We start from the raw sequence: 14,180 nt of genomic DNA, 5'->3' as shown, positions 1-14,180 counted from the left end.
AGAATGAAGTTGACATCCACAGAGTATTCTTTGTGGTGGATGTTCTCTAGTGGGCACTGATGTTGAATACAAATCTTCATTCTTTGTGTCCAGTGCATATACCTTTTTAACAGATTTACATCTTATTAACTTTCTTTTTTTTTAATGTTTATTTATTTTTGAAAGTGAGAGAGAAAGAGAGAGCACAAGCAGGGGAGGGGCAGAGAGAGAGGGAGACCCAGAATCTGAAGCAGGTCCCAGGCTCTGAGCTGTCAGCACAGAGTCCAACGTGGGACCTAAACTCATGAACTGTGAGATCATGACTGAAGCCAAAGTTGGAAGCTTAACCAACTGAGTCGCCCAGCTGCCCCACTTCTCATTAGTTTTCTGAACTTGTTTTTAGATCACTGAAAAACCAACCTAGCCATTGCCACTGCCTAGGGCTTTCTATATATCCTTTTTTTTTCTATTTGAATTGAAGTAAATGCACTGTTCACCACCTTCCCTTTGGGAGAATTTCCCTTCACTAGTGTCACTTAAGTCATCCTGAGTGATGGTACAATGCAGTGTCAGTGCATTTTAAAAAATTATTTTAGAGACAGAGAGAACGAGAACGTGTGCCAGGGAAGAGAGAGTCCCAAGCAAGATGCGGGCTTGACCCTGTGACCCTGAGATCATGACCTGAGCCAAAATGAAGAGTCAACGCCTAACTGACTGAGCCACCCAGGTACCCGCAGTGTCAGTCCATCACAATACCGTGCTGACCCATCTGTGAAGCAGTCCAATTGCTTTCATTTTTGCAACTGTTTGTGTTTAGAGAAGACCCTCTACCCCCTTGAAGTCACAGGTTTGAAATAATATAGAGGTATTGGTGAAACAGAGTGGTTCACATAGGGTGTCTGGTTCACATGCTTATGTCTTTACTTAAAGAGGATACTGTAATGTGCTCCCAAATCAGTGGGCCCCTATAAACTTTATAGATGTGACAGGCTCCTGAAGTTTTGTGGGTTGTATTGTTCAACCTTTGATAGCCATGGGTCTTTCTGGGGAACCAGCTCCTCACCAGGTCCAATTAGTGATGTCATTTATAGTACAACAACTAGGAACATAATCTCAGAAATCTTGTAATGTCATTTTACTGCATTCTATTCACTGAAATGGTCACAAAGCTGCCTAGATTCAAACTACCACCTCTTGATGGAAGAGTGGCAGGTTCCTAGAATAATATGTGGGGTAGGACATAATGATGTGGCCATTTGGGGGAAAAGTAATCTACCACATGCGTTCTCTGGATTCACATAATAAATCCATTTTGCCTTCCCATCTCCATGAAATTTTTAGCCACTTTCTTAATAGCCTTGCAAGCAAGTTCTCACATCTAGCTTTAGTGCAAGTTGCAAGAAACCATCCCATGAGAGTATTAGGACCAGTTCCAGATATTCCTGACAAGACATTGAATCCTGAATTATGGGTTATGGATACTACTCCTATGTCAAAAAATGTTCTGCAAGTTATATTTTTATTCTAAAACCTTCATTATTCATGCTGAAGAGCCATTCCTACATGTTCTCCTGAATCCTGCTAATACATATTATCCAGGTCCTACAATTTCTCCTAAGAGCAGGAAGTATACATGGTAGTCACTCCGTGATTTGACCCTGGTTACTGACTTGGAGACAGTAAAGCATTTCAGTGGCAGGTCTTGCATCATCTTGCAAGGCACGAGACTCAGATGAGGTCATTGCAGGTTCTCCACACAATGGAAGAATCCTCTCTTCTGACAAAGGTGCTGCCTCTGCAAAATATCAGGTTGAGAATGTGAGACTCCAAATGTTCTCATTTCAGTTCTCAACTCCAACACTTTCCCTATCAGGGCCCCAATTCTGATATAGAAGTTCTGTCCACATGCTGCCTCATAATTTCATTTACACTTTGCCACTCTTAAACTTGTATCCTAAGCCTGATTTTCAGCTAAGTGGGCACAGTAGCTGGAGGAGATGAGATTCTCCTTCAGAGCTTCCGTAGTGAATCTCTGACTTTCAGTTTGTTAGAGTTGATAATTGGCTATTATGAGACTTCATTTTCTTTTATTTTTTTAAGATTTCTAATACATTGAACAAAAGATGACTTATACCACAATCCTTATAACTGTAGCTATAATTGCCTCCATACCATTGAGATGTCTCACCTTCTACATACACCTCATCTCAATCTACAAAAGGAGAAAGCCTCAGTAATTGTGACATCATCTGTGAGTGTGTGTGGCAGGGAAGAGGGGAGTCCTCATTAGTATCTGACTATTGAGGAATCCAGCTCCAAAATCTTACTGTGATGATATGATTCCAAGTTCATTTCTAATATCATCTTTCTTGATTTGTTTTCCCCAGAGAGCATAACCTAAAACAAACGCTTAGTATACATGCTTTATTTGGCGAAGTTTGCACAAGGGAAGCAAAGAAGATAAAGAGGAAAATCACTATGGACAGTTGGTAGCTAACTCCTGTAGGACTGAGAAACCTTATAAAATTCTTATCAGGTCTTCCTATCCTGGGCTAGAAAGGCGATAAGCATACATCCACCAGGTTCACTCCTATTGATCAGAATTTCATCCCATGAGGTATGGGCATCAGGAGGTTTCTTGGAATCCCATGCCTTGGACTCAATGGAAAATTGAGAGATGAGAGGCTGATCACAGGTACCTGAGAAATGATGTTCTCTGTTTGCATCCATGTGAAACTGGTCAGATATTTTACTGTATAGTTGTCACCTGATAAAACCAGGTAAGAATTAAAGAATCTGAAGAAGTGCTTAAGAGGTGTCCAATACTAGAGTCATAAGAATGTTTATCATATCATTAAACAAAGGAAAGCAATTGATAAATTCCTATATATTCAGGATTTATTCAATAAACTGTGTTAGGTCCATTCAGTGAAACACTATGGATCCCTAACAAAAATCACAATAATAGAAAGATATATGGAGATATAAAAATATTCACAATAAATATGAAGTTGAAAACTCAGGTTATATCAGCAATGTATGACCTGGTTTTATAAAATCAATTCTGTTTTGTCTAAATCAATAATTTTCTCATTCTTGGGAATGACTAATGTACTTCTTTATCATTTATTTTTTCCTATTTATCTTGCTATATCCTTTTGGGCTTCTACACAGGCTACAGGAGACCTCACTTTCTCTCCAGAAATTATTTCCAACTTCCTACTAATAGAGAATTCCCACAACAACAATAATTCTCCTCCTTCTCTATCTTCTGCTCCTTTTCATTCTTGTTCTTATTCTCCTTCATAGCATCTTCTTCTGTATCAGCAAGATAAAGAATGATGAATTAATGTTCCTTCTGGACAAAAGCCTCCTTTTCTGAAATTTCTTATCAGTTACCTTATCAGTTGTATCAGTCTCCTTAAACAGTAGGAATTTATTTCTCACTGAAGTCCAAGACCAAGGTGCCATTCAATTAGTCCCTTAGCAAGGACTCTCTTCCTGGCTTGCAGGTGGCTTCCTTCTCATTGTGTCCTCAAATGGTGAAGAGACAGAGAAAGCAAGCTCTCTGGTGTCTTCTATAACAGCACTAATCTCCTTATGAGGGCCCCATCCTCATGACCTCATCTAAACCTAATTGCCTCTCAAAGGCCTCATCTCCAAATACTATCACACTGGGGGTTATAGCTTCAATATACATTTCGGTGGGGCACAGTTCAGTCCATAGCACTTGTTGTAATTGGTATTACAGAATCACAGATTTTTAGGCCAGGATGAAATTGAGAAAATCTAGTTCAACCTTTTACTCAAAAGCAGGGATCCTGGCTATCGGATTCCTGAGAAGTGATGGTGCTACTTCATGTTTAACTTATACCTTTTTACACATGGGAAGCTTACTAGCCAGAAGAATCTTTCAAATGGTGTATTTGCGTCTTAGGATGAGAACAATCCTGAGGACAAAGTAATTTTAAAATCTTAATAATAACAATAACAGCAAGCACTTATGCTGCTCTTACAACACAACAGGAATAATTCCAAGCACGTTTCAAACATTATTACATCTCGTCCTTACTCTAACCCTATAATGTAAGTGTTATTTACTATCCTCATTTTACAGACTAATAACCTGAGGCACAAAAGAGTTCAAATACCTTGCCCAAGGTCACATGCTTAGTAGTAAGTGGTGGGACTGGAGTTTGAAATCTAGCCATCTGGCTCCAGAGCCTGTACTTTTAAACATGACATAAAGAAAATAATTTCCAGAGTTTCCACTTTTATTTCCTTCATTCTCGTTTGCCATTGCTCCCTTATTTTTCATAAGGTTTCTATGATCTCTAGGCCAAATGAGATTCTAAAAATAACAATTTTAATCTTCAAATCGAGGGCATGATTTCTAAATGGACCAAGTTATTTTTGTGAACCCTACATAAAATTCAGGAACAGAACTTTGGAAGGAACTTCCAGATGGCAGTAAATCTTCACAGTTCAGTAATTAAGCCTTTTGAGAATGTTACTCTGTTATGGAGCCACTGCCTGATTAACTGTACAATATCAATTATATCAAACGGCACTACTTTAATTCTGTCAAAATTTAGAGAAATCTGACATGCTGACACGAGACTCTGTGAAGTGTGATAATGAGCTGCCAAGTGTCATAAAGTGCCACGGGGGGGAAAACACCCTTGCTTTCAGAATAGAAGTTTTCTTTTTCTTTATTCATACTAGGGTATGCTTTATTAAACACCATGAACATCCAGATTCACACATCTCTCCTGTTTCAAACGAACAGTCTAATTGTTTAGTTTTTATGAATGAAGCTCAAGTGATAATAGACAAATTTATAGAAAAAATAAATAAAGCATATATGTTTGGTTGAGAAAGATTATATATCTAGGAAATTAGTCCCTGATCCTTTTGCTCCCTCATTCCTGTGAAGAATGGTTCTCAGAAAGTTAACTGTAACTTTGCAAAAGTTAAAAGTTTGACTTGCCTCATTTTACAGTGACAGACACTTGTCTGGTCATTAAGGACAAATCCAGGCTGTTTAAATAGCAAAGCTGGAGTTATTAAGTGACAGGATCTTTCAACAAAGTTTGGCTTTCTTGAAAAAAAAATGTCCTTTTCATTAAAAAAAATAGAAGGGATTTTATTATAAATATAACAGCTATCATCAAATATGAGAGCTTAGGGTTGCATCAATGAAGTAATAAGAATAGTTAAAAGGTGCAGTCCACTCTGTGTTTTGATTTTTCCATCATTACATTATGCAATATTTAAATATTTAAATTTTCTGTTTGTGACCTGTAGTAGACAAAAGGAACCCTGCATTATGATTTAGAGAGATGTATGTATGCCATTAATAAACACCTACTATGGAAAATGAATTCCTTTTCATATATTTGGTGATAATCCCTTTCCGAATCACCACCATATCTGCACTCCTTGGCCTCCTTTTTACCTTCCTTCATGCACTTCCAGTTACCTCCTGGATATTTCCATTTGGAATTCCCAGCACTCTGTGGAACTCAAATGTCCAACCCATCAGTTATTCCAGCATCCTCCAACTTATCCTCTTTTTTCCCTTTCCTTGCTCAGGAAAATCATCATTTTCCAAGTCACCCAAAGTTGAAACCTCAGACTCTTTGTTATTTCTTCTTTGGATCATCCTTTTTCAGGCTCATCCTTTTCCTTTATAAATCTATGGATCTGTAAACTATTTGTTGAATCTTTTGAACTCCATAGTACCCAAGCACAAAAAAGGTTTTATGGTATATTTTTAAATTACTGCTTTCTACGAGTAGTCAAAACTTTGCTATTCTTAATGACATCTGGAGAAGATTCCATTTCCTGGAGTTCCCTGTACCAATATTGGTCAGATTTTCCTTTTCCAGAAACTTTAAGCCCCTGTGATTATTCTCCATGGCTACTCTATGCTGATCTTCCCCTTTCTCAGTAAGCTTTCTCTTCTTACATATTAGCAAGATGGAGCAAACCTTACATCTGTGTTTCTTGGACCCTAGGAAATTTAGGCAGCCCTGCAATGATAAATGGTAGAATTGCTGGCTGCCACATTACCTTCCTGTCTTTGTCTGGTGGTCATTTTCCAATTATATTTTTCTTGGCTCTGATAGTTTCAACAAAACAACAAATGCATCAGCTGAACTGGATGGGATACCACTCTCCAAATCTGGCAGGTACTTCCAATTGTTTATGAGTGATTTTCTTGGGGTTCTTCTCTTATTGGTCTTTGGGAAGGGAAGCACCCCTCCCTCCCATCACATTGTCTTCTTCTGCCTATGGGGTGGAGGTGGGGGTGGGAAGGTAAATAAAAGCCACAGCACTCTCTCTTCCTGTATTTTCTCTTTATATAGACAATAGGACAGATTGCAGCTGAGATTATAGTAGGAGAGGGGTGAAGTTACTTGAGGCTTCTTTTTCTGAACTTTGGGTCTTAGTAACCAATTCTGGGGAAACATAAAGGGATTCTACTTAAGATACTATTACAAGTCACTAAATTGTCCTGATATTTCACTCAAAGTGTTTTTCACATTCATAATAGTGGCAAGAATGTCATCTTAAGAACTAGAGTCAGATTTTTTTGTGCACATCTATGTGTGTGTATGAATGTGTATGTGGGGGGGGGGGTCATGGAGAACACTGTCTTCTTTAAGAAAACTCTCCAAATAGAATACATATTGCAAATAAGAGATATAGCTAATCTGTATCTCTGCTGTCTATCAGGTAATCTTACCTACTTAGCTTTGGCACTTCAAGATCCCATCATACCCTTTGAAATCAGAAAGTGCGTTTCTCACTATCTTCCCTGGCCTACGTAGGTCAGATTTTACAGTTCATGAGAGTGCTGCTGTTCAAAGATGTTAGTGGCCTCTTCTCATGCATTGCTCAATGTCTTAAAGAAGAAAGTGCACTCTGGGTCCTTCTGATGGACCTGATAGCAAGGTGGATGTGCCAGATACATAAGATGTATACATGCTGACATTCCCATGTTTCTGGATTATTTTCTCTACATTATGCAAGGGAAATTTTGGCATCTTACCCTCTGCCATAATCCATCACTGAGTCCAGGTTTCATTTAAGCAAACAAGCTAACTTTTAGATTCAGCTATCAGAGCTTATACATCACTCGGAATTTCTGACAAGTACATCATGTTGATAACTTTGGTCTGAGCCAATGTTAATCCATCCCACTTGACTAAACATTGTTAGAATTCATATTCCTCAGAAATTAGTCAATACGAATTAGCAAGATCTCACAGTTCACTAGGTGTGGTCAGATTTTGTACTTTTTCCCAAGGCATGCTTGGATTTGACTGTGGTTATAGGTCTAGAGGCAATGAAGGCTATTGGAGGTGTTGAGAATAGACTGCTAATGAGGTTATGACAGGATCCTCAAGCAAAGAAATGGTTGTCTTCACAGACAATAGAGACTGCTTCTGCTGCCGAGGGAGGTTCAGGGAGATTTGACAGCTCTAAGTCCTCTTATTTGCCTAAGCACACCTAGATGTGCTCATTCCATGTTTTAAGGTCCATTCATTTCCAATCACATTTTAAGTTGCATACAAAATATTTGGCATGGCTGTTGAATCCAAGTTATATTTTAATGCTGTAAAATACTCAATACTTAATTGTTGAACCCAAGTTCCAGGCATTTCTGCTCTATAGTTACTAAATTATCATTCAAAACACATCTCTAAACAAAGACAATGAAAGTTTACTACTCAAGAACATTTGCTGAAAGAACTATGGAATAAGAGAGAAGTTGAACTGAGTAAAAAGGAAAAAAATTCAAGTAGTCATCTGGAGCCAAGAAATAGGGGAAGATATAGGCAAATCAAATTAAATACTAAATGTTATGAAAAGACTAATTTGCGGGACATCTCAATGCAAAGAAGAACTAAAATAATTTGATGTGTTAGATTGGATTGTTGTTCAGCAAATACTCCCTCGCTCTACATTTCACCTGCCTGGGAAGAATATATTTCTGCACCTCATTGATGTTGGGCTTCAACCTGTAACTTGCCTTGGTCAATGGAATGCTAACATATGTAATACAAGAAAAGTCTTGAAATGTGCATCTTTGTTGTTCTTGCTCTTGCTTTCCCGCTCTTTGCAATGTGAAGAGTGTGCTGCGGAGCATACCTCCATGTTTGAGGAAGATGAGAGACATCTGAGGAATATCTGGCTAAGCATAGCTTGGACCCAAAGTTTAGTCTAGCCAAGCCCAGCCCAGCTTAGTCATACCCACCTGACCCAGACATTTGAGTGAAAATGATTTTTTACTGTTGAAAACAATAAATAATTGTGGTTATTGGTTAAGTAGCCAATACGTACCTAACTGATACATAAGCTACTAATAAGGATGTAAAAGCAAGGAAGATTGGATTTAAAATGTTCCCTGTTTTGGGGTGCCTGGGTGGCTCAGTCGGTTGATCATCCAACTTCAGCTCAGGTCATATCTCAAGGCTTGTGAGTTCGAGCCTTGATAATTGCTTATATCTCTGAGGGATTGGTTGTAATAATTCCATTTTCATTCATGATTTTATTTATTTGGGTCATCTCCCTTTTCTTTTTGAGAAGCCTGGCTAGAGGTTTATCAATTTTGTTTATTTTTTCAAAAAACCAACTCTTGGTTTCATTGATCTGCTCTACAGTTTTTTTTTGATTCTATGTTATTTATTTCTGCTCTGATCTTTATTATTTCTCTTCTTCTTCTGCTTCTATTTCCTTTAGGTGTGCTGCTAGATTTTGTATTCGGGATTTTTCTTGTTTCTGGAGATAGGCCTGGATTGCAATGTATTTTCCTCTCAGGACTGCCTTTGCTGCATCCCAAAGCGTTTGGATTGTTGTATTTTCATTTTTGTTTGTTTCCATATATTTTTTAATTTCTTCTCTAATTGCCTGGTTGACCCATTCATTCTTTAGTAGGGTGTTCTTTAACCTCCATCCTTTTGGAGGTTTTCCAAACTTTTTCCTGCGGTTGATTTCAAGCTTCATAGCATTGTGGTCCGAAAGTATGCATGGTATGATCTCAATTCTTGTATACTTATGAAGGGCTGTTTTGTGACCCAGTATGTGATCTATCTTGGAGAAGGTTCCATATGCACTTGAGAAGAAAGTATATTCTGTTGCTTTGGGATGCAGAGTTCTAACTATATCTGTCAAGTCCATCTGATCCAATGTATCATTCAGGGCCCTTGTTTCTTTATTGACCGTGTGTCTAGATGATCTATCCATTTCTGTAAGTGGAGTGTTAAAGTCCCCTGCAATTACCACATTCTTATCAATAAGGTTGCTTATGTTTATGAGTAATTGTTTTATATATTTGGGGGCTCCGGTATTCGGCACATAGACATTTATAATTGTTAGTTCTTTTTGAGGGATAGACCCTGTAATTATTATATAATGCCCTTCTTTATCTCTTGTTACAGCCTTTAATTTAAAATCTAGTTTGTCTGATATAAGTATGGCTACTCCAGCTCTCTTTTGACTTCCAGTAGCATGATAAATAGTTCTCCATTCCCTCACTTTCAATCTGAAAGTGTCCTCAGGTCTAAAATGAGTCTCTTGTAGACAGCAAATAGATGGGTCTTGTTTTTTTTTTATCCATTCTGATACCCTATGTCTTTTGGTTGGTGCATTTAGTCCATTTACATTCAGTGTTATTATTGAAAGATATGGGTTTAGAGTCATTGTGATGTCCGTAGGTTTCATGCTTGTAGTGATGTGTCTGGCACTTTGTCTCACAGGATCTCCCTTAGGATCTCTTGTAGGGCTGGTTTAGTGGTGATGAATTCCTTCAGTTTTTGTTTGTTTGGGAACACCTTTATCTCTCCTTCTATTCTAATGACAGATTTGCTGGATAGAGGATTTTCGGCTGCATATTTTTTCTGTTCATCACATTGAAGATTTCCTGCCATTCCTTTCTGGCCTGCCAAGTTTCAGTAGAGAGATCCGTCAGGAGTCTTATCGGTCTCCCTTTATATGTTAGAGCACATTTGTCCCTAGCTGCTTTCAGAATTTTCTCTTTATCCTTGTATTTTCCCAGTTTCACTATGATATGTGATGCAGAAGATTGATTCAAGTTACATCTGAAGGGAGATCTCTGTGCCTCTTGGATTTCAATGCCTTTTTCCTTCCCCAGATCCAGGAAGTTCTCAGCTATTATTTCTTCAAGTATACCTTCAGCACCTTTCCCTCTCTCTTACTCCTCTGGAATACCAGTTATGAGTAGATTATTTCTCTTTAGTGCATCACTTAGTTCTCTAATTTTCCCCTCATACTCCTGGATTTTTTTTATCTCTCTTTTTCTCAGCTTCTTTTTTTTCCATAATTTTATCTTCTAGTTCACCTATTCTCTCCTCTGCCTCTTCAGTCCGAGCCGTGGTCATCTTCATTTTATTTTGCAGCTTATTAATAGCATTTTTTAGCACCTCCTGGCTGTTCCTTAGTCCCTTGATCTCTGTAGCAATAGATTCTCTGCTGTCCTTTTTACTGTTTTCAAGACCAGTGATTAATTTTATGACTATTATTCTAAATTCATTTTCTTTTATATTGTTTAAATCGTTCTTGATCAGTTTGTTAGCTGTCGTTATTTCCTGGACGTTTTTTTGAGGGGAATTCTTCCGTTTGGTCATTTTGGATAGTCCCTGGAGTGGTGCGGAACTGCAGGGTACTTCCCCTGTGCTGTCTTGAATAACTTGCGTTGGTGGGCGGGGCTGCAGTCAGACTGGTGTGTGCCTTCTCTTTCCCTCTCCTAGGGGTGGGATTCACTGTGGGTTGGCGTGGCCTGTCTGGGCTACTTGCACACTGCCAGGCTTGTGGTGCTGGGGATCTGGCGTATTAGCTGCGGTGGATCGGCAAGGTGCACAGGGGCAGGAGGGGCAGATTCAGCTCTCTTTTCCTTTGGAGATCCGCTTCGGGAGGGGCCCTGTGGCACCGGGAGGGAGTCAGACCCACTGGAGGTGTGGGTCCACAGAAGCACAGCGTTGGGCGTTTTCGCAGTGCAAGCAAGTTCCCTGGCAGGAACCGGTTCCCTTTGGGATTTTGGCTGGGGGATGGGTGAGGGAGATGGTGCTGGCGAGTGCCTTTGTTCCCCGCCAAGCTGTGCTCTGTTGTCCGTGGCTCAACAACTCTCCCTCCCTTTGTCCTCCAGCCCTCCCATTCTCCGAGCAGATCTGTTAACTTATAAACTTCCAGATGTTAAGTCCTGCTTGCTGTCAGAGCACACTCCGTCTGGCCCCTCCACTTTGGCAAGCCAGACTTGGGGGTCTGCTTGCCGGCAGGCTGCCCCTCTGCCCCGGCTCCCTCCCGCCAGTCCGTGTAGCACGCACCGCCTCTCCGCCCTTCCTACCCTCTTCCATGGGCCTCTCGTCTACGCTTGGCTCTGGAGAATCCATTCTGCTAGTCTTCTGGTGATTTTCTGGGTTATTTAGGCAGGTGTGGGTGGAATCTAAGTGATCAGCAGGATGGGGTGAGCCCAGCATCCTCCTACGTTGCCATCTTCCCCAAAAACAAATAAACCTTAAAACAATTAAAAAAATTCTGAGTTTCTTGAATTGTTTGGGAGAAGAGGTACTGGTTAACATATTTTAAATCATTATTGCTTTTTTGAAAATAATATATATTATTATATTTCATATAATATGTATAAAATATATAAAAATAATATATATTACATATTATAGAGATACTTCTCTATATATATATGTGTATATATATATATATATATATATACACACACACACAAAATTTGTATATTTGTACAAAATTCTAGTGTACAAAGGTATTTGGTGAAAATCATTTTCTTTCCCTATTTATTCCACAAGTGCCTATTTCCTAGCTTCACTCACCCTGAGGCAATCACTGTTACCTGTTTCTTAGGTGTATTCTCAGAGATATTTTGTACATTCATTCAATTGTATATTTGTCTGTGTATGCAAAAATAGTAACACATTAGTACACAACAGTTCCTTTCATTCTTTTACTAAACTGCATAATTGGAGTTTGTTCTGTTATCAGTACATATTGGAATGAATTTTTTTTCAAAAAAGATTATTATAACCTATTGTTAGAAGTAAAACAAGTTATTTATTTGGGTCCCCTCTGTATAATGATTGCCTTTACATTTTGTTACTCAAGTAAATGCATTATATAATCAGGATAGTCATTAAACATTTAGAAATAGAATAAATAAACTTCCAAACCAGTTAAGGAAAAGAAGGGAGAAAGAAAACTCATTTGCTTATTAGACGGCATGAAAAACGGAAAAAGGAAGAAAGCAAATGGATGGTAAATGGAAACATGCTACATTCAGTAATATAATGTAGTATAATAATACAGTAGAAACAAATAGAAATACACTGGATACAGTCATCATAATGTATACTAGTAAAATAAGCAAGTTAAAAAATGAAGCTCCTAAAACTAGATTTTTTGGAAAGCTCAACTAAATGCTTTTTATAAGAGATTTGCTTAAAATGTGATTGCACAAAACATTCACAACTAATATATAGAGATAGAAAAAGAAATACGACAAGATAACTACCAAAATAAATCTGGCAGGGACATATTAATACCAGAGAAAATAGACCTTAAGAAAAAAATTAATCAGATAGGTATTTAATTCTAAAGTTTCAATTCACCAGAAAGACAACATTTTCGAGTCTTTAGGCATAGGCATATAGTAGAACAAAGTTACTTCAAATATATAAAGTAAAAATGGATAGAATTATAGGAAGAAATTGGCAGATCTACCAGATAATTGGATAATTTTAACACCTTGATTGAAAGTTAATAAATTCAAGCTAAGCAAAAAGTGGTAATGATAAAGAAAATTTGAATAACAAACTTAAAAACTTGAGCTATTGGTCAATTGTAGACTCACAAAACAAATAGAGAATACACATTCTTTTCAGTCACATATTGATTATAAAAATAATTCACAATGAGGTTCAGAGAAAAATCCCTATAAATAACAAGAAATTAATATCATGTAGATTGCATTTTCAGACCAAAATGCAATTAGTTTATAAAATAAATAAGGAAAGAAAGCTCATAGTTCTATCTTGGCAAACTAAAAAACTAAAATTCTAAGTAATTTTGGCTCCAAAAGTAAATAATGTAAATTATGACATTTAGAATTAAATTTCGGTGAATGTATGATATTAGAAATTTGTCGGACCCAGTTATCGAAGTTCTTAGAAGACCCTTTTAGCTCTTTATAGATACATACCTAAGGGAAAACATGATAGAAAAAATGAGGTAATCATTGAACTTAGGAAGTTACAGTAAGAACAACAGAATAAAAGCAAGACAGTAGAGAATAATAAGCAGATATATAGATTAATGAAATAAAATATAAACACTAAAGAATATCAATAACATAAAAACTAATTAAGAGTGGCAAAATTTACTACCTAAAAGAGAACAGATAACCAGTATTTGGAATGAAAATGAGGGTGTGACTAGAATAATGATGTACACTTGTTATCTATATGAAGGTACAGTTGAAAAATAATCCCATGTCTTATACTGGATTCTTTTATACTGTTCATTTGATTTATGCTCGTTTTGAAGCTCTGAAGAACTGTCAGATTCTCTTCGTATGGCACTGCATTAGTGCCCCTGACAACATATCAGAGAGGCTTTTTGGACACACACATTAGTTCTGTCTTTTGGTATGTCCTCAAATATGACTTTAACATAGTGTAGTTGGGATTCTATATTGGCCTAGGAACAACTGTGAAGTGATTGAATTTTGTGTGTGTGCAGGAGTTTCTATTTTTCCTTTTGGGGTCTGTATAGTATTTCATGATGCCATATTTCTAGGGTTGAAAGACTAGTCTATTGACAGCCATTCTCAGATAATCTATTTTGCTTTCAATCTCTTCTTCCATTTACCAAAGACATCTCAAAGAATCACACAGTTGAAAATAAAACGATAAAGTGGTTCATAACTCATCATAGGTTAATATAATAACTCTTCTAAGATTATTTGTGTGTAAATAATAGCTAATGGTTTAAAATCAGATAAGTGTTGTTTTAATGGAATTATAGGCATCAAACACAGTAAAATGGGCATAGTATTTTTCAATGCAAGGAAGGTTTAAGTGCTTAGAAACAATATGAAAGTTGTTCTAATTTGAGATTGGCCTTGCAAAACTGACGTAATAAAGTTCTAC

This window comes from Prionailurus viverrinus, chromosome C1, assembly GCF_022837055.1.
Source record: "Prionailurus viverrinus isolate Anna chromosome C1, UM_Priviv_1.0, whole genome shotgun sequence".
Taxonomy (NCBI): domain Eukaryota; kingdom Metazoa; phylum Chordata; class Mammalia; order Carnivora; family Felidae; genus Prionailurus; species Prionailurus viverrinus.
Note: the sequence above shows the minus strand (reverse complement) of the source record.